This window comes from Triturus cristatus, chromosome 10 (genome assembly GCF_964204655.1).
Source record: "Triturus cristatus chromosome 10, aTriCri1.1, whole genome shotgun sequence".
Classification (NCBI taxonomy): domain Eukaryota; kingdom Metazoa; phylum Chordata; class Amphibia; order Caudata; family Salamandridae; genus Triturus; species Triturus cristatus.
This window is the reverse complement of record NC_140593.1, coordinates 1181840896-1181859836: the sequence shown is the minus strand read 5'-3', so window position 1 is coordinate 1181859836 and position 18941 is coordinate 1181840896.

Below are 18941 nucleotides of genomic sequence, written 5' to 3'. Positions count from 1 at the left end.
ATGAGCTAATATTCACCAAAATATAACATGGTCTTTACTTCTAGCCAAAATATTAAGATCATCCCAGTTGGCGTTTTCCCAAGTCCTTACAGCCCAGGCTAGCGCTCTCTTGTGTTCTGCCCTAGTGTTCCTCACTAGTTCCACATTTCTAACCTTGAGGGCCACTACTAGTCTTCTCTTAGCTAGCAGACATTCTTTATTGTATCATGGGCTGTTAGGGGAGCCTCTTGGTGCACCTATATTTGTTTGGGTCTTAGTCGGAAAAGGTTTCATGTTCTCAACCAAAGAATGATGGATTTGTGCTAATGGTATATCAGATAGAGAGTTGCCAGCAAAGGGAGAGAGAGCGTCTGAAAAGGCATTCAAAATACAAATAATGGACTCAACTTTGTTAGCAATATATGGCCATCTAACTGTTCTACGATAGTTGCCAATCATCAGTTGGAAAAGAGTATGTGTAGGTTCAAAAGCCTATGCCTCAAATAGCCTCCCTGTCACAGTAAAACCCAAAGGGAAATGATCACTTCTCTCCCTATTGTCCTCTTTGAAGTCAATTAGGTTACCCCATTGTGTAGCACTCACCAGAATATAATCAATCCTTGACTTGGTGGTGCCTCTTTTAAAGTAAAGGCACGTGGGCTGTTGGAAGGGAACCTGCCATTGCATGATCCTAACTCATGTTCTACAACAAAGTGGACTAGTTGCATAACAGGAACTGTGATGGAACCGGAATGCCTGTGCCCAGGGACGCAATACCTCTAACTGAGTCTTCTTTCTCTAATATTGATTCCATATCCACTACAGGCTCAAATCTACAATTAAAATCTCTGTCTATAAATGTGATGGTCTCAGAACTTACAGAGTCGAGAACACCATCTAGCACCAAAAGACACCACACTGGTAGCTAACCCCATGTGCACCTTCTTGAGAGGGGCTGACAATGCCCATTGAACCCTAGCTAAACATTATGGAATACCATGTTCATGAGATTACCCGGAACAAATATTGCACCAGTCCTGGGTAGGGACTGGGGTGGGGTGTTGGTGATTGGGTATGGCCCAACAACCCATATAAAAAATCAATGCGTCCCATGAAGCATAACACACTATTCAAATAAGATACCCCTAGCCACCTTCTGCTACCACATTAAAAAGTATGCAAATAATGTGGAAAAAGCACACAGAAACAAAATGCACAGGAATCCCAAAGAAAATTAACGGCACATGCAATAATGCACTGTTTTTGGTCTAACCAAAATTAATGTAGCTCTTTTTCTACATGTTGGCAATCGATCATCCAAGTGCACCACCTTTTATGTGGCCACATCAGAACCCCGACAGGATATACAGTGTGTGAATTAAGAACTTTGAACTGTAGAATGAACTTTTTCCTCAAACTTTGTTGACTAAAGACATTCCCAACTGCCAGAGGATTACTGACATGTCTGCTGGATGCAATCCCATGACCTGCATTGTTTAATATGTTATGTATTGTTGCATTTCTATATACCCTCTGTTTACTATGGGCATTACCGCATCCATTCATCACCAAAGCACTGCCCAGTCTGATGGAGTATACCCCGAAGCTATCACAGCACTTGCGTAGGGACCTTTCCAACATCACTTATAATTACACCAAACCCAACACTGGCATTCCAACCACAATACACAGCGCCCTCTCATATACCATGTGGTATCAGCACACAATCACTGTGGGCTCCAAGACAACAGTTATTTCATATTTCATCTGTTCACTGATATCTCATGCCGTAGGCGCCAACAGGTTTTACTTCTCCCAAGAGCTAGCCCCTGAAAAAGCAAAATATCTTCTCCACCTATACCTATGTAGGATGGGGCCAAGATACAACACAACACAGAAGTAGAACCCCATAAAGTAGTAGAGAATTTAACCCAATATGAGACCAATCCCACAGCATTGTACCTTTTCACTGATCCTTGCGACATTCAAACTGAGCTAGATAGGAGGCGCAGGAGGAGCACCATGGCGAAGGATACTGTTTGGCGATACGAATTTCCAGAAAATACATTTTCGGAGGTAGCAAAACCACCACACCAATGCACAAATACATCAGCTCCCACTTCCATCTGTGGTCCCAAGGTGGTCCTTAGCATTTCTGGGGCTGTCTTCTTTAATAACAAATGGACCCCAGACATGAAGTTCCAGTGTAGGGCCATCAACCTCAATGATACAAAGGGAAGCAAGTCTCGTAGAGAAGGGTTAAACAATAGCATAGATACCCCCTGTCAGGAAATCTGGGATACTGAGGTGAACAGATATATGTGGTTTGAAGGGAATGGCAACCCTAAATTGTATAGAAACCTACAGTGTATTCCTTGTGTTTCAGAGATAAAGGAACCATTCTTTAGGGAACAAATTAGAACTGTGGCCCAGTACTTTACATTCCGGAAATGCAATGGGACACCTCCACGGTAATGGATACCTACTGGCAATGCATTGAGTTTCCCTACACTCAGCTTGCCCCAGATGCCATGGCCTCTGCTCCATCATCACCATTCACAACCCAACCCTGGTATACCACAGGGTGTAGAGACAGAATATCGAGTACAAAATGTCGAGGTGCACAAATATCGAGTTGGAAACATCGTGGGTCAGAAATATCGACAGCAAACATATTGAGGTTACGAATATCAAATTCAGGTAAAGTGTTTAATATCGTTTGCAAAAATATAGGTGTTAAAAATATTGTTTTTTATTATTGTTATGTATTTTAGTGTATATTTTATATGCATGTGATATATGTTTTTGTGTATAAGAATTGTTTGCATTTTTAATATATGTGTTAAATTTTTAGTAGTTATAAAAAAATTATTTTTATTTTGCGCTTTTAGTTCTGATGCGGGTTGTGGGTTTATAGGGAAATAGCTTGGGAAGTAATTTAATTATATTAAATTTACTTTTATTTTTTTAATGAACTTTGCACTTTTAGTTCTGTCGCGGGTTGTGGGTTTATAGGGGAATAGGGTGGGAAGTAATTTAATTATATTAAATGCATGTATTATTTTTTATTTACTAATATTTTTTTATTGCTATTTTATAGTGTTAAATATGTAAATTAGTTTATTATTAATAATTAATATTTGGTTGGTAATGAATTTTAATTAATTAATTAATTAATTATTAATTATGGTAATTATGAAATTCATTTTAGGTGTCTGTTGTGGTGTTTGTAGGTGTAATTGGTTGGAAGTAATTTATTTTTAATTTATGAACTAATAATTGGTTGTTAATTAATTTTAATTAATTCATTGTTAATCAGTTGTGGTAATTGTGTAATTAATTTTAGGTGTGTGTTGTGGTGTTTATAGGTGTGAATGGGGGAAGTAATTTGTGCTTTATTAATTAATAGTTGTTAATGTTAATTAATTGATAAATATTTTGGATGAATTGTAAATATATTTTTGTTATATGTATTTTTAAAAGGGGTAAAGGGTGGTTATTAAATACATTTTAATAATTTACTTATTAGTTGTTAATAGTAATTGATTGTAATTTTAAGATAAGTTACAAATGTGTTTTATTATTTGATAGTTTAATTTAGTTTGTGCTGTGCAAATTATAGTGTTAAAGTGTATGTAGTAGACTCATGTTTATAATTGTTTTACAGTAAGAATTTTTCTTTATTAATTATGTAAAATATGTAAATAAAATAATTAGGAAATGTGAAGTGTTTCATTATTGGTGTGGTGTTATAGGTTAGGAAATGTAATAAATACATAAATTGTGTCATACGCTTTTTTTTGTAAATATTTTTTATTTTAAAATAAATAAATATGCATTGGTAAATGTATTTATTATTTTATATATATTATTTGAAAGTTTTTGTTACATGTAATTACTATTATTTTATGTGTTCTTTTTATATGTTTTAAATGTTTAATTTACAGTTTTAAAATATTGATTATTCATTTGTATTATCTTTTTGATTTTTTAAGTGTTTGAGTGTGAATAATAAATTTTTTACTACGGTATCCAGCACTTTCCTTACTGTTGCATTCATTAGAGTGGGAATAGTAATTTTTTGCCCTCCGCTATCCAACACTATCACTACTGTTGCATTCTCTGGAGTGGGAATAGTACATTTTACCCCTCCGCTATCAAACACTGTCCCTACTGTTGCACTCACTGGAGCGGGAATAGTAATTTTATCTACTGTTGCATTCAATGAAGTCGAAAATGTAATTTTAAAGACATTTAAGTAGTTTAATGTTTTAATTTATAATATGTGTTTTTATGTTATTGGTGTATTTAGATATCTATATGTATTAATACAATTATGATTGTTTTAAAGTAAATATATATATATTACATTTTATATACGTGTGTTAAATTTTTTTTAATTAAATGTATTTGTTATATTTATTAAAATGTATAATATATGTAAACATGTATTTTTGTGAAGTTAATTTAGTTTTTTATATATTTAATATCATTTTTTTATATATATTAAAATCAATATTTTGTACAACTATATTTTTTACATCAATATTTATTTTCCAATATTTTTGTATTCACAATAATAAATATAGGATGTCGATATTTTTGACATCGATATTAAAAACTCGATATTTGTGTATGGGGATATTTTGGGGGTTGATATTATGTCAGTGAACCAATTCCCAGAGAAGATCTGTCAGAATTTCACCCACTAAGGAAGAAGATGACTCTGTTGCATCAGGCTCGAGAACAAAGAACTGCTGATTATTTTCGCTGGGCATCAACATGGGGGGGGTCCATGCCCTCCTTCACAGTGCAGATGATGGTTACAGGTGGGAGATGTTCAAGATGTTGAACAGTACTAAGCTTGGCCTTATTGCAATCAAAGAAGATCGGAAAACCTCATGGTGATGCAACATCGATATGTGTTGGACTTAATGACGGCAATGGAGGGAGGGGTGTTTGCCAAGATCAGTGCGCCCTGCTGCACATGTATTCTAGGTGATGAACCGTATAACGGGGCTTTATCTCCTGCCACCAAAGTATTGCACCATTTACAAACAGACATGCATAGGGAGGGCACCAGAGCAAGTATGGTACTCGAACTGGTTTGCCTGGCTCCCCTAGAAACTGACTGGACTGTGCACGTCATTGTGGCCCGTTTTCATATATTTTTTTTTCTTGTGTGGTTTCCTGCAATTGGGGGTTTCCTGCTGTAAAAAAGCAGTCCTCAACTTAGGTAGAATACAAGAAACTAGGACAGTAGTAATTGTCAAAGCTGAAGAACATGCCCCCAATAATTTGACTGTCATGAAGTATGGTTTAGTTAATGTAGTAAACAAGTCAACTAGAGGGGGGAGTGTTGATATTGATAAAATTGATGCCAATGCTTACAATGATACACTCATATATATGCAAACAAAATTGCATCACTATTATCAAATTCTCCAGTCATGAACTCTCCATCAACCCAGACTCAGAAATATGTAGTGAGGCAGGCTCTGCAGCCTAGGCCAGAGGTAACGGTTTGATAGGTCACAGGTAGGGAGGCACGTAGCTGTCAGACAAAATGATAAAACAGAAAAACCAGGTCTATCCCCCAGGCAAGCGCAGCAACACCACAGTGGTCCAGGGAAATTGGCCCCAATAAAGCACACATGGCCAGAGGGGTGTGTGCATTCCCAAAACACCATCAAATCAGATGCCACATGAAGTTAGGAACACACAGCCAATCCGAACCCAGCACACACAGTACAATCAAAGATCACATGCCCCCCCTCATGCTGGACATCTGGACACATTACCCACTGGCCCACATTGTGTCCATGCAAGGTCGAGGCCCACTTGTATTTGTTATCAGGACCTTTATTTATGACTCCACAGACAAGGTCTGCATTCTTTGTCAAACAAGGATCGCTGGTAGTACTTATGACACCAAAACTGTATAAATACTTGCTCCGGTTGACTGCAATTTGAGGCAGTCCTCAAACCTGCTTCTGTAACTGTGCTACCGGCCAAAGTGTTTAATTAAACCAACTGTTATTGTTTTGGCAAACACCTCTTGTCTTTTTGTTTTTTCAAGGTAAATTCATATTTGAGCAACAAGGGGAAGGTTGTGTTCCCTTACATTAATTACATCACCTTTTGTAGTGGCCCTCCCATAGTATGCATTAGAATAACATTTGCTGCATTTCCAATTTACATTTCAATGTACTCTCTTGGCTGTAGATGAAGCCCATGAGACTTGCCCACGTCCCACCACAGGGGCAGGACTGATTACAGTATTGAGATGATGCGGCTGGAGCACTCCACCACCGTTGGACTGGTAGTATACTGCCGAGCTGATTTAGATGCTCCTAAAGGACTGGTAGTCTATGGGGCCGCTGTGTCCCGATGGAGTGATATTTTGTGGCTGTAAAGATAGATAAGTACTATGGGGCTCATTATGATGGCAGGAGGACATCAGTCCGCCTGCCATCATAGCGGTTCTGGGACCGCCCACCAGACGTGTGGCGGTCCCACTAGCCCAATTAGAATGAGCCCTCCAGTATGGCGGGCGCATACTGGCCTGTTAACATTGTGAATGGTGCTGCAGGCTGCAGCACCATTTGCAATGTTAAAATGCCACAAAGTGCCTGCCACCCTGTGCATGGAAATGCAGGGGGGACCATGGGTACCCCCCAGTGCACCTACACCCTCCCCCCACACAGAGGGGGCCGGCAATGGGCCCCCAAACCCAATCCCCGCCAGTCTTTGATGCCGCATGGAAAGGCCTCTAGCAGGACACATCCTAATATGGTGGGCGGTGCCTGGTAGGCACTGCCTCCATATTAGTGACCCTGCTCCACCCGCCAGGCAATCGGCGCGATTGCTACCTGCGGAAAAGCGCAGACGGACTTTGCATCCGCCGGGATACCCGCCGACATCCTCATTTGGCAGTGTGTAAATCCCAATGTGATGGCGGAACGATCGCCATCGCCGGCCCAGCGGGGGTGATCGTTCCGCCATCGTAATGAGCCCCTATGTGTTCACATGAGAAAATACATATATATATGTTGTGCATGTGTCGTAATGTATATGTTGGTTCTGTGCACTGTATGTTTTGTTGCATGTAAAATTACACAAGCCAAAAGTAGCTGCTACCATCCACCACATAGGAGAAGTGACAGAGAAGCCTACCTTTGATTCTGATGACAATGAGGTTGCTGAGCATCATAGTCTAGGTACAGCAGTACAGAAAGGACATAGCCAATGGCGTCTGACATGGATTCCAAAGTGATACCCTGCGAAAAGAGGAGTTTGTACTTCCTTTCCTTCCTTTCCACCGAGTAGCACAAGAAAAAGCTCAACAGAATGGCAGATCAAAATCTGGATGGCAGAAACCTTGGCAGGACTCCCGCCTCTGGCTATCCCACCATCAATGCAGGAGCAGGAGTATTTGCGGAGGCAGCGGTCCAGCAGTGGACTTCTAGCCCAGTTCCTGCCAAGATTTAAATTGGGCAGGCGGGCTGTAGGCGGGCAGTAGGCGGAAAGACCACCGAAAAAGTGACGGAGGGAACCATTCCACCAAGATCATAATCAGGCGTTTAGTAATTGCTTTCCTTTCTTGGATGTTATGTGTCTTGTTCTTTCTATGATTATGTCTAAAAATTGTGTAATTGTATAAAGAATTGCCATTTTACAATGTTAACCCCTTCGCTGCCAGGCCTTTTCCCCCTCCTGTGCCACGCCCTTTTTTGGCTATTTGGGGTAGTGCGCATTGAGGCCCCTGTAACTTTTTGACCACATAAGGTATCCACACCAAATTTGCGTCCTTTTCTTCCAACATCATGGGGATTCTGAGGGTACTCAGGGTTAGTGGATTCCCCTGGAGGGGTCACAGAAATGAGCCAAAATACAGCAAAATTTAGGTTTTTTGGGGGAAAATGGGAAAAACGGGCTGCAAATGAAAGCATCTGGGGTTTTCCCTGCAAGTGTTATCAAAAAAGGGTTTGTGGGGCTGAAATCCCAGCTTTTAGGGGATATCAGACTTTTGTCAGAAACCCAACATTTTTTACACAGTTTTGTCATTTTTCTGGGACATAGCCTATTTTTGCTATTTTTTGTGCTTTCGACCTCCTTCCAGTTAATGATAGAAATGGGTACAAAAGCAATAATGGATCCTGGAAAGTTATACATTTTGGAGAAGTAGACTAAATTCTGAATTCATCAAGGGGTCATTTGTGTAGATCCATCAAGGTTTCTTTCTAGAAACTAACAATTAAATATAGGCTAAATTGAAAATTTGTTGAAAAAAAGCGCCTTTTGTGTCAACGTTTTCACCTGTAACTACTTCTAATTTTGACAGCTCTTTGAAAGCAATATACCGTTACATCCGCTGGACATTTCTGGTTGTGGGGATATATAGGACTTGTACGTTCACCAAGAACCCGACGAACCCCGAGCCAAAAACTGAGCAGCAACTTGCAATGGTTTTTTATTATGTACCGGGTATATAGTAATTATTCTGTAAAAATGTGTACATGGAAAAATCGGTAGGAAAGACACCTATGTATTTCTGAAATGGGAACAAAATATAGAGTTTAGAAACAGTATATATTTGCACATTTCCGAAATTGGGAATACTCATACTAGCATGAGAATTATCAGTCATTTTTTAGAATGACTTCTTTTTTACACAATGTCTTTCATTTGGAAGGCAGAAATGCAACGAAAGTCAATAGGTAACAACAGTTCCTTTATAAATCTGAATTACCCTACGTCTCCCGATAAAAATGGTACCTCACTTGTAGGGTAGGCATAGTGCCCAAGACAGGAAATGGCTCAAAACCCAACGTGAACACACCACATTTTCACAATGCAAAATTGCCCTTTTTTAGCAAAGTGCCTAACTGTAGTTTTTTAACCCTAGCTCTGCCGGCACCTAGGGAAACCTAGCAAACCTATACATTTTTGAAAACTAGACACCAAGGGGAATCCAGGATGGGGTGACTTGACTGCCTCCCACCACGTTCTGTTACCCAGAATCCCTTGCAAACCTAAAAAATTGCCCAAAAAAACACTTTTTCCCCACATTTCTCTGGTGGAAAGTTCTGGAATCTGCGTGGATCCCCAAATTTCCACCCACCCTGCGTTCCCCAAAGTCTTCCGAGAAAAATGGTACCTCACTTGTGGGGTCAGCCTAGTGCCCGCGACAGGAAACGGCGCAAAAAGCAACGTGGACACACCTCAATTTTGCTGTGAAAAATGACCCTTTTTTGGCAAAGTGCCTAGCTGTAGTTTTTGAACCATAGCTCTGCCGGCACCTAGTGAAACCTAGCATACCTATACATTTTTTAAAACTAGACACCCAGGGGAATCCAGTATGGGGTGACTTGACTGCCTCCCACCAGGTTCTGTTACCCAGAATCCCTTGCAAACCTAAAAAACTGCCCAAAAAACGCATTTTCCCCACATTTCTCTGGTGGAAAGTTCTGGAATCTGGGTGGATCCACAAATTTCCACCCACCCCGCGTTCCCCAAAGTCTTCCGAGAAAAATGGTACCTCACTTGTGTGGGTCAGCCTAGTGCCCGCGACAGGAAACGGCGCAAAACGTAACGTGGACACACCTCAATTTTGTAGCGAAAAATGACCCTTTTTTGGCAAAGTGCCTAGCTGTAGTTTTTGTACCATAGCTCTGCCGGCACCTAGGGAAACCTAGCAAACCTATACATTTTTTAAAACTAGACACCCAGGGGAATCCAGGATGGGGTGACTTGACTGCCTCCCACCAGGTTCTGTTACCCAGAATCCCTTGCAAACCTAAAAAATTGCCCAAAAAAACACATTTTCCCCACATTTCTCTGGTGGAAAGTTCTGGAATCTGCGTGGATCCACAAATTTCCACCCACCCTGCATTCACCAAAGTCTTCCGAGAAAAATGGTACCACACACCTCAATTTCACAGTGAAAAAAGACCCTTTTTTGGCAAAGTGCCTAGCTGTAGTTTTTGAACCATAGCTCTGCCGGCACCTAGGGAAACCTAGCAAACCTATACATTTTTTAAAACTAGACACCCAGGGGAATCCAGGATGGGGTGACTTGACTGCCTCCCACCAGGTTCTGTTACCCAGAATCCCTTGTAAACCTAAAAAATTGCCAAAAAAAACACATTTTCTCCACATTTCTCTGGTGGAAAGTTCAGGAATCTGTGTGGATCCACAAATCTCCACCCATCCCGCGTTCCCCAAAGTCTTCCGAGAAAAATGGTACCTCACTTGTGTGGGTCGGCCTAGTGCCCGTAACAGGAAACGGCGCAAAACGCAATGTGGAAACACCTCAATTTCGCTGTGAAAAATTACCCTTTTTTGGCAAAGTGCCTAGCTGTAGTTTTTGAACCATAGTTCTGCCGGCACTCGCGGGTACTTGGGCCTCCCACACGAGTGAGGCACCGTTTTTATCGGGAGACCCGGGGGAACGCTGGGTGGTAGGAAATTTGTGTCAGCCCGGTGATGCCACAACTTTCCCACTCAAAAATGTGTGAAAAAGGTGATTTTTTTCAGCTAAATTTGAGGTTTGCAGGGCATTCTGGGTAAGGAAACGTTGGGGGATCCACGTAAACCATACCTCCCTGGAATCCCCCGGGTGTCTAGTTTTCAGAAATGTGTGGGTTTGGTAGGTTCCCCTAGGTGGCCGCCGAGCACCGGGCCAAAAAGCCAGGTGACCCCCCTTGCAAAACCAGGTCGTTTTGAGGTAGGCAATTTTCATGTCGCCTCAATAAGTTTTGGGCCTTTGCCTGTCGCGGGTACTTGGGCCTCCCACACGAGTGAGGCACCGTTTTTATCTGGAGACCCGGGGGAACGCTGGGTGGTAGGAAATTTGTGTCAGCCCGGTGATGCCACAACTTTCCCACACAAAAATGTGTGAAAGAGGTGATTTCTTCAGCTCAATTTGAGGTTTGCAGGGCATTCTGGGTAAGGAAATGTTGGGGGATCCACGCAAGCCATACCTCCCTGGAATCCCCCGGGTGTCTAGTTTTCAGAAATGTGTGGGCTTGGTAGGTTCCCCTAGGTGGCAGCCAAGCACCGGGCCAAAAACCGGTTGCTTTACAGTTGCTAGCAAACCTATATATTTTTGAAAACTAGACACCCAGGGGAATCCAGGATGGGGTGACATCACTGATTCCCACCAGGTTCTGTTACCCAGAATCCCTTGCAAACCTAAAAAATTGTCAAAAAAAACAAATTTTTCTCAAATTTGTGTGGTGCAAAGTTCTGGAATCTGCATGGATTCACAAATTTCCACCCACCCCGTGTTCCCCAAAGTCTTCCGAGAAAAATGGTACCTCACTTGTGTGTGTAGGCCTAGTGTCCGCAACAGGAAACGGCGCAAAACGCAACGTGGACACACCTCAATTTCTCAGTGAAAAATGACCCTTTTTTGGCAAAGTGCCTAGCTGTTGTATTTTAACCCTAGCTCTGCCGGCACCTAGGGAAACCTAGCAAACCTATACATTTTTGAAAACTAGACACCCAGGGGAATCCAGGATGGGGTGACTTGACTGGCTCCCACCAGGTTCTGTTACCCAGAATCCCTTGCAAACCTAACATTTTGTCCACAAAAACACATTTTCCTCACATTTCTGTGGTGGACAGTTCTGGAATTTGCGTGGATCCACAAATATCCACCCACCCCATTCCCCAAAGTCTTCCGAGAAAAATGGTACCTCACTTGTGTGGGTCGGCCTACTGCCTGCGACAGGAAACGGCGCAAAATGCAACATGGACACACCTCAATTTCGCCGTGAACAATGACCCTTTTTTGGCTAAGTGCCTAGCTGTAATTTTTTAACCTTAGCTCTGCCGGCACATAGGGAAACCTAGCAAACCTATACATTTTTGAAAACTAGATGCCCCGGGGAAATCCAGGATGGGGTGATATCACTGGTTCCCACCAGGTTCTGTTACCCAGAATCCCTTGCAAACCTAAAAAATTGTCAAAAAAAACAAATTTTCCTCACATTTGTGTGGTGGAAAGTTCTGGAATCTGCATGGAGTCACAAATTTCCACCCACCCCGTCTTCCCCAAAGTCTTCCGAGAAAAATGGTACCTCACTTGTGTGGGTAGGCCTAGTGCCCGCAACAGGAAACAGCGCAAAACGTACCGTGGACACACCTCAATTTCTCAGTGAAAAATGACCCTTTTTTGGCAAAGTGCCTAGCTGTAGTATTTTAACCCTAGCTCTGCCTGCACCTAGGGAAACCTAGCAAATCTATACATTTTTGAAAGCTAGACACCCAGGGGAATCCAGGATGTGGTGACTTGACTGGTTCCCACCAGGTTCTGTTACCCTTAATCCCTTGCAAACCAAAAATGTTGTAAAAAAAAACAAATTTTCCCCATATTTCTGTGGTGGAAAGTTCTGGAATCTGCGTGGATCCACAAATTTCCACCCACCCCGCGTTCCCCAAAGTCTTACATGAAAAATGGTACCTCACTTGTGTGGGTCGACCTAGTGCCCCCGACAGGAAACGGCGCAAAATGCAACGTGTTCACACGTCAATTTTGCAGTGAAAAATGACCCTTTTTTGGCAAAGTGCCTAGCTGTAGTTTCTGAACCATAGCTCTGCCGGGACCCAGGGAAACCTAGCAACCCTATACATTTTTTAAAACTAGACACCGAGGGAATCCAGGATGGGGTGACTTGACTACCTCTCACCAGGTTCTGTTACCCAGAATCCCTTGCAAACCTAAACAATTGTCAAACAAACCACATTTTCCCCACATTTCTGTTGTGGAAAGGTCAGGAATCTGCGTGGATCCACACATTTCCTCCCACCCATCATTCCCCTAGGTCTCCCGATAAAAATGGTACCTCACTTGGGTGGGTGGGTCAAGGACCCGCGACAGGCAAGGGCCCAAAACCTATTGAGGGGACATCAAAATTACCTATCATAAACCAACCTGGTTTTGCAAGGGGGGTCCCATGAGTTTTTGGCCCGGGGCTCTGCCGCCAACTAGGGAAACCTACCAAACCCACACATTTCTGGAAAGTAGGCACCCGTGGGAGTCCAGTGAGGTATGGCTTGCATGGGTCCCCCAACATTCTCCTACCCAGAATTCCCTGCAAATCTCAAATTTCGCTGAAAAAATCACTTTTTTCACAAATGTCTGTGTGGGAAAGTTCTGGAATCAGCGTGGATCCACAAATTTCCTCCCACCCAGCATTCCCCCAGGTCTCCCAATAAAAATGGTACCTCACTTGGGTGGGTGGGTAAAGGACCAGCGACACGCAAGGGCCCAAAACCTATTGAGGCGACATCAAATTTACGTATCACAAACCAACCTGGTTTTGCAAGGGGGGTCCCATGAGTTTTTGGCCTTGGGCTCGGCGGCCATCTAGGGAAACCTACCAAACCGACACATTTCTGAAAACTAGACACCCAGGGCAGTCCAGTGAGGTATGGCTTGCGTGGGCCCCCCAACATTCTCCCAGAATCCCCTGCAAACCCCAAAGTTTGCTGAAAAAAACACATTTTCCCCATATTTCTGTGGTGGAAAGTCTGGAATCTGCGTGGATCCACAAATTTCCTCCCACCCAGCATCCCCCCAGGTCTCCCGATAAAAATGGTACCTCACTTGGGTAGGTAGGCATAGTGACTGCAACAGGAAATGGCCCAAATCGTACTGTGGAGACTTCAAATGTGCCTATAAGAAAACTACCTGGTTTGGAGGGCGGCACCTGAGATTTTGTCCCTGGAATTGGCAGTCATCGGGGAAAGTACCAAACCCAAACATTTCTGAAAACTAGACACCCGGGGGAGTCCAATGAGGTATGGCTTGCGTGGATCCCCCAATGTTTTCCTATCCAGAATGCCATGCAAACCTCAAAGTTAGCTGAAAAAAGCACATTTTCCACATATTTGTGTGTGGAATCACTGTAACGGCGCAAATGTTCTACCCCACAGCATTCCCCTGAGTCTACCGAGTAAAATGATACCTCACTTGTGTGGGTGGGGCAAGGGCCTGTGACTGGGAGTAGCCCAAAACATAGTGAATAAGGGTATAGCACAGACAATTCTAAGCGCAACATTTTTAAAAAAATATGTTTTTAGGCAATTCAGCTTTGGACAGCCACACAAGTGAGGTGCCATTTTACTCAGGATACTAAGGAGAACACTGTGGGTTAGGACATTTTTCCGGCACAGTGATTCCACAACAAAATATGTGGAAAATGTGTTTTTTTCAGCTAAATTTGAGGTTTGCATGGCATTCTGGATAGGAAATCGTTGGGGGATCCATGCAAGCCATACCTCATTGGACTCCCCCGTGTGTCTAGTTTTCAGAAATGTTTGAGTTTGGTACTTTCCCAAGGTGACCGCCAATCCCGGGGCCAAAATCTCAGGTGACCCCCAAAACCAGGTAGTTTTCTTATAGGTACATTTGAAGTCTCCACAGTACGATTTGGGCCATTTCCTGTTGCAGCCACTTTTCCTACCCACCCAAGTGAGGTACCATTTTTATCGGGAGACGTTGGGGAACGCTGGCTGGGAGGAAATTAGTGGATCCAGGCAGATTCCAGAACTTTCCACCACAGAAATTTGGAGAAAATGTGTTTTTTTCAGCAAAATTTGGGGTTTGCAGGAGATTCGGGGTAGGAGAATGTTGGGGGACCCATGCAAGCCATACCTCACTGGACTCCCCAGGGTGTCTAGTTTTCAGAAATGTATGGGTTTGGTAGGTTTCCCTAGATGGCCGCCGAACCCAGGGCCAAAAACTCATGGGACCCCCTTGCAAAACCAGGTTGGTTTGTGATCAGTAAATTTGACGTCGCCTCAATAGGTTTTGGGCCCTTGTCTGTCGCTAGTCCTTGACCCACCCACCAAAGTGAGGTACCATTTTTATCGGGAGACCTGGGGGAATGCTGTGTGGTAGAAATTTGTGGATTCACGCTGATTCCAGAACTTTCCCACACAGAAATCTGAGAAAAAAGTGATTTTTTGCAGCAAAATTTGAGGTTTACAGGGGATTTCTGGGTAGGAGAATGTTGGGGCACCCATGCAAGCCATACCTCGCTGGACTCCCCTGGGTGTCTACTTTCCAGAAATGTCTGGGTTTCATAGGTTTCCCTAGATGGCGGCCGAGCCCCGGGCCAAAAACACATGGGACTCCCCTTGTAAAACCAGGTTGGTTTGTGATAGGTAATTTTGATGGCGCATCAATAGGTTTTGGGCCCTTCCCTGCCGCGGGTACTTGTCCCACCCAAACAAGTGAGGTACCATTTCTATTGGGATACTTTGAGAAATTCTGGGGGGTTGGAAATTTGGTGTTACTTTCTGCAGAGTGAACATATTAGCACAATAATGCAAGGAAAATGTATCAGTCACGTTTTGAGGTTTGCAGTAGGCCTGGGCGAAAATTTCGTTCAGTTTGCGGAAATTGCGATAATTTGACATTTTCGCGTTCCGCGGAGAGCGCGAAAATGTCAAAATTTCCGCTTTCCGCAGCTTGCCGATAATTTGTTTCTTGCTCGCGCTGTAAATTAATACATTCTCGCACGCGCGCGATCGCCTTACCTGAATCCCTGCGTTCGCCGACAAGTTTTCTTGATCCGGTCGCGTTCTCCCTGAGATGTTGTTTTGTTTTTAGCCATTTGCGCTGTCTTGCGACAGTTCGCGCCCGCAGTGACGTCATGCGTCGCGGGATCACGTCTTTCTTCTCGCGATCATGCACCGCGAGACAACTGAAAACAAGATGGGCGCGCCCGCGAGCAACCACATGGGTAAGTTGGCGAGCCGCAACCATGCAGAAAATCTCGCGAACATGCGGGAAAAAAACTTCTGCATCTTCGCGATATTTCCGCGTGTTTGCGATAATTTTTAACATTTTCGCGATAATTTGCGAAAGTGGATTTCGCAAATTCCGCCCACCCCTAGTTTGCAGGACATTGTGGGAAAGAAAACTTGTTGGGATCCACAAGAGACATATCACCATGGACTCCCATGGGTGTTGAGTTCATGACAAAATTTACAGTTGGTAGGTTATTCTTGGATGAAATGCACACCTTGGCAGAGAGATTAAAAAGACAAAGATTACAGCACAGCCATCTATTTCTCAAGCACACACACATACTGGTTGGATTTGGCATGAGGACGAGTGATGGTTCAGTATATAAAATGTTATTAACAAGAGATTTCACAAAAATGAAATGCACTGTCAATAATTGAAAGGACAAAAAACTGAACCAATGACCCGCAACTCATGAGCTGTAAAGCCACGTCAAGGCACCAACCGCTTTACAGGCCATTCACACACCTTTCATACATGATACACACAAGACCGTTCACACCACCAGGCACAAAACCAACACATTACAACATTCACAAAAAGGGACAAGGTACACCCTGCTTGACAAAAACAGAATAGAATTGTTTTCTACACAACCATCTATTCCTCAAGCACACATACATACTGGTTGGATTTGGCACGAGGGTGAGGGATGGTTCAGTATATATAGTTGTATTAACCAGAGATTTCACAAAAAAGAAATGCACTGTTAATAATTGAAAGTACGAGAAACTGAACCATTGACTCACAGCTCGTGAGCTGTAAAGCCATGACAAGGCACCAACCTCTTTACAGGCCATTCATACACCTTTCATACATTTGACACATACAAAACCATTCACACCGCTAGCCGCTGGCCCAGCACATTACAGCACTCACACCAGCAGACAGGCCATTCAAGGGCTCATCACTTTCACATGCTCACATTCCTGACACAACAACCACACCAGCTCACGGATTGCGTGGAGTGGCGTTTGGCTAGCAGTGTGTGTAGTGACCAGCAGCTAGTCACTACTCACACACCACCAGCCAAGCACCAGCCCACTCACCGCCAGCCAAGCACCAGTCCACGCACACTTCCAGCCAAGCGCCATTCCATGTACACCGCCAGCCAAGCACCAGTCCACTCACCGCCAGCCAAGCGCTAGTCCAAACACACCACCAGCCAAGCGCCAGTCCAAACACACCAGCAGCCAAGTGCCAATCCATGCACACCGCCAGCCAAGCGCCAGCCCACTCACCGCCAGCCAAGCACCAGTCCACGCACACTGCTAGCCAAGCGCCAGTCCATGCACACCACCAGCCAAGCGCTCATCCACACACACTGCAAGCCAAGCACCAGTCCACTCACTGCCAGCCAAGCGCCAGTCCACGCACACCGCCAACCAAGCGCCAGTCCACACACACCGCCAGCCAAGCACCAGTCCATGAACACTGCCTACCAAGTGCCAGCCCACTCACCGCCAGCCATGCGCCAGTCCACACACACCGCCAGCCAAGCAGCATTCCACACACACCGCCAGCCAACCGCCAGTCCACGCACACCGTCATAATTTTTTTTAAACAAGAAAGAAAACACAAACCAATTGCAACTAGATACCAAACTATCACTTCAAAAACAATAGCAGTAACTAAAGACATCATTCTATTGCCAAACGTGAAACTGAACAACTATATCAAACCATACAGACCAGGAAGTACACTATTAGACTCACGGTTGCTCCCAAAAAACTCTTTTTAATGTGATACAATCTGAAACATGAGGGCACACACAGCCCTGGATTAGAAGGACAATCGGCACAGTGCATACGACTCTCCTTCCGCACAGACTCTACATCCCTTACAGGGATTGTTTTTTTGGGGCATGGGAGGAATTAAATCAGGAAAGTGGCGATCTTTCAATATAGCCACATCCTCCACCACTCCAACTTTAGGAACGCTTGCCTGTTTCACAACAACAAGGCTTCCTATCACAGACTGCTAAAACTGAACAAAAGTCAACTTTGACTCCGGAGAACAGTCCTTGTACACAACAAAAACATTGAAAGTTTCTAAATTGAAGAGATGGATGGTCAACTTTTTGTACCAAATGTACGCCTTACGAATAGCAGTGTAAGGTTCCAACCTCTCATCTACTCTATCAACACCACCCATGTGCTTATTGTAGTCTAAAATGCACACCGGTTTGCGTACTTCAGCAAACTGACCCCAAACAGCCACAGGTGAAGTACTCTTATCATGGATGGTAGTCAGCAGGTACACATCCCTCCTGTCCACAAATTTCACAGCTAGTAGTTCATCACTATGCAAGGAACTGCACTGTCCCCTCTGAAGTTTTTTGGAAACAAGCTCTTTTGGATAACCTTTACGGTTAGAGCGGATTGTGCCACAAGCAAAAGTTTCCACTTTGAGCAATTCCTTAAACAATTGCACAGCAGTGTAGAAGTTATCAAGGTACAAATGGTGGCCTCTGTTAAACAGTCCTCTAGCAACATCGCACACAATTTTCTCTGAAACTCCAAAAGTGGACGGAACACCAGGGGGGTCAATAGTGGAATCCCTAACAGTGTACACAAGAAAATTAAAAACATATCCTGTCCTACTCTCAGACAACATATACAGCTTAATTCCATAACGTGCCCTCTTGCTAGGGATGTACTGCCTAAAAACCAAATGGCCCTTGAACAGGACCAAAGACTCATCAATAGAAATTTCTTTCCCTGGAGTATAGATCTCTGAAAATCAATCTACAAAGTGATCAAGAACAGGTCGAATCTTAAAGTCAGGGTGATGTCGTGGCATCGCCAAAGTATTATCAACAAAATGCAGCATCCGAAGCAAAAGTAAATAGCGATCACGGGTCATAATCGCAGGAACTATGGCCATTGCCATAAGGGACTAGTAGACCAATATGAAGCCATGGATGGCTTCCTTATCAAGCCCATCAAAAAAGTGAAACCCAAAAAACTTCATCTCATCCAGATTTGTGGGAGTCCACCGGGTAGCTCTAGAGTGGGGCTTAATTGTGGCACCGTGGTCCCTCAAAAACTGTTCAGCATACAAATTAGTCTGCTCAACAATCTCAGCCAAAAATACATCATCCATAAACAACTGAAAGAACTGTATTGGCAAAAACAAA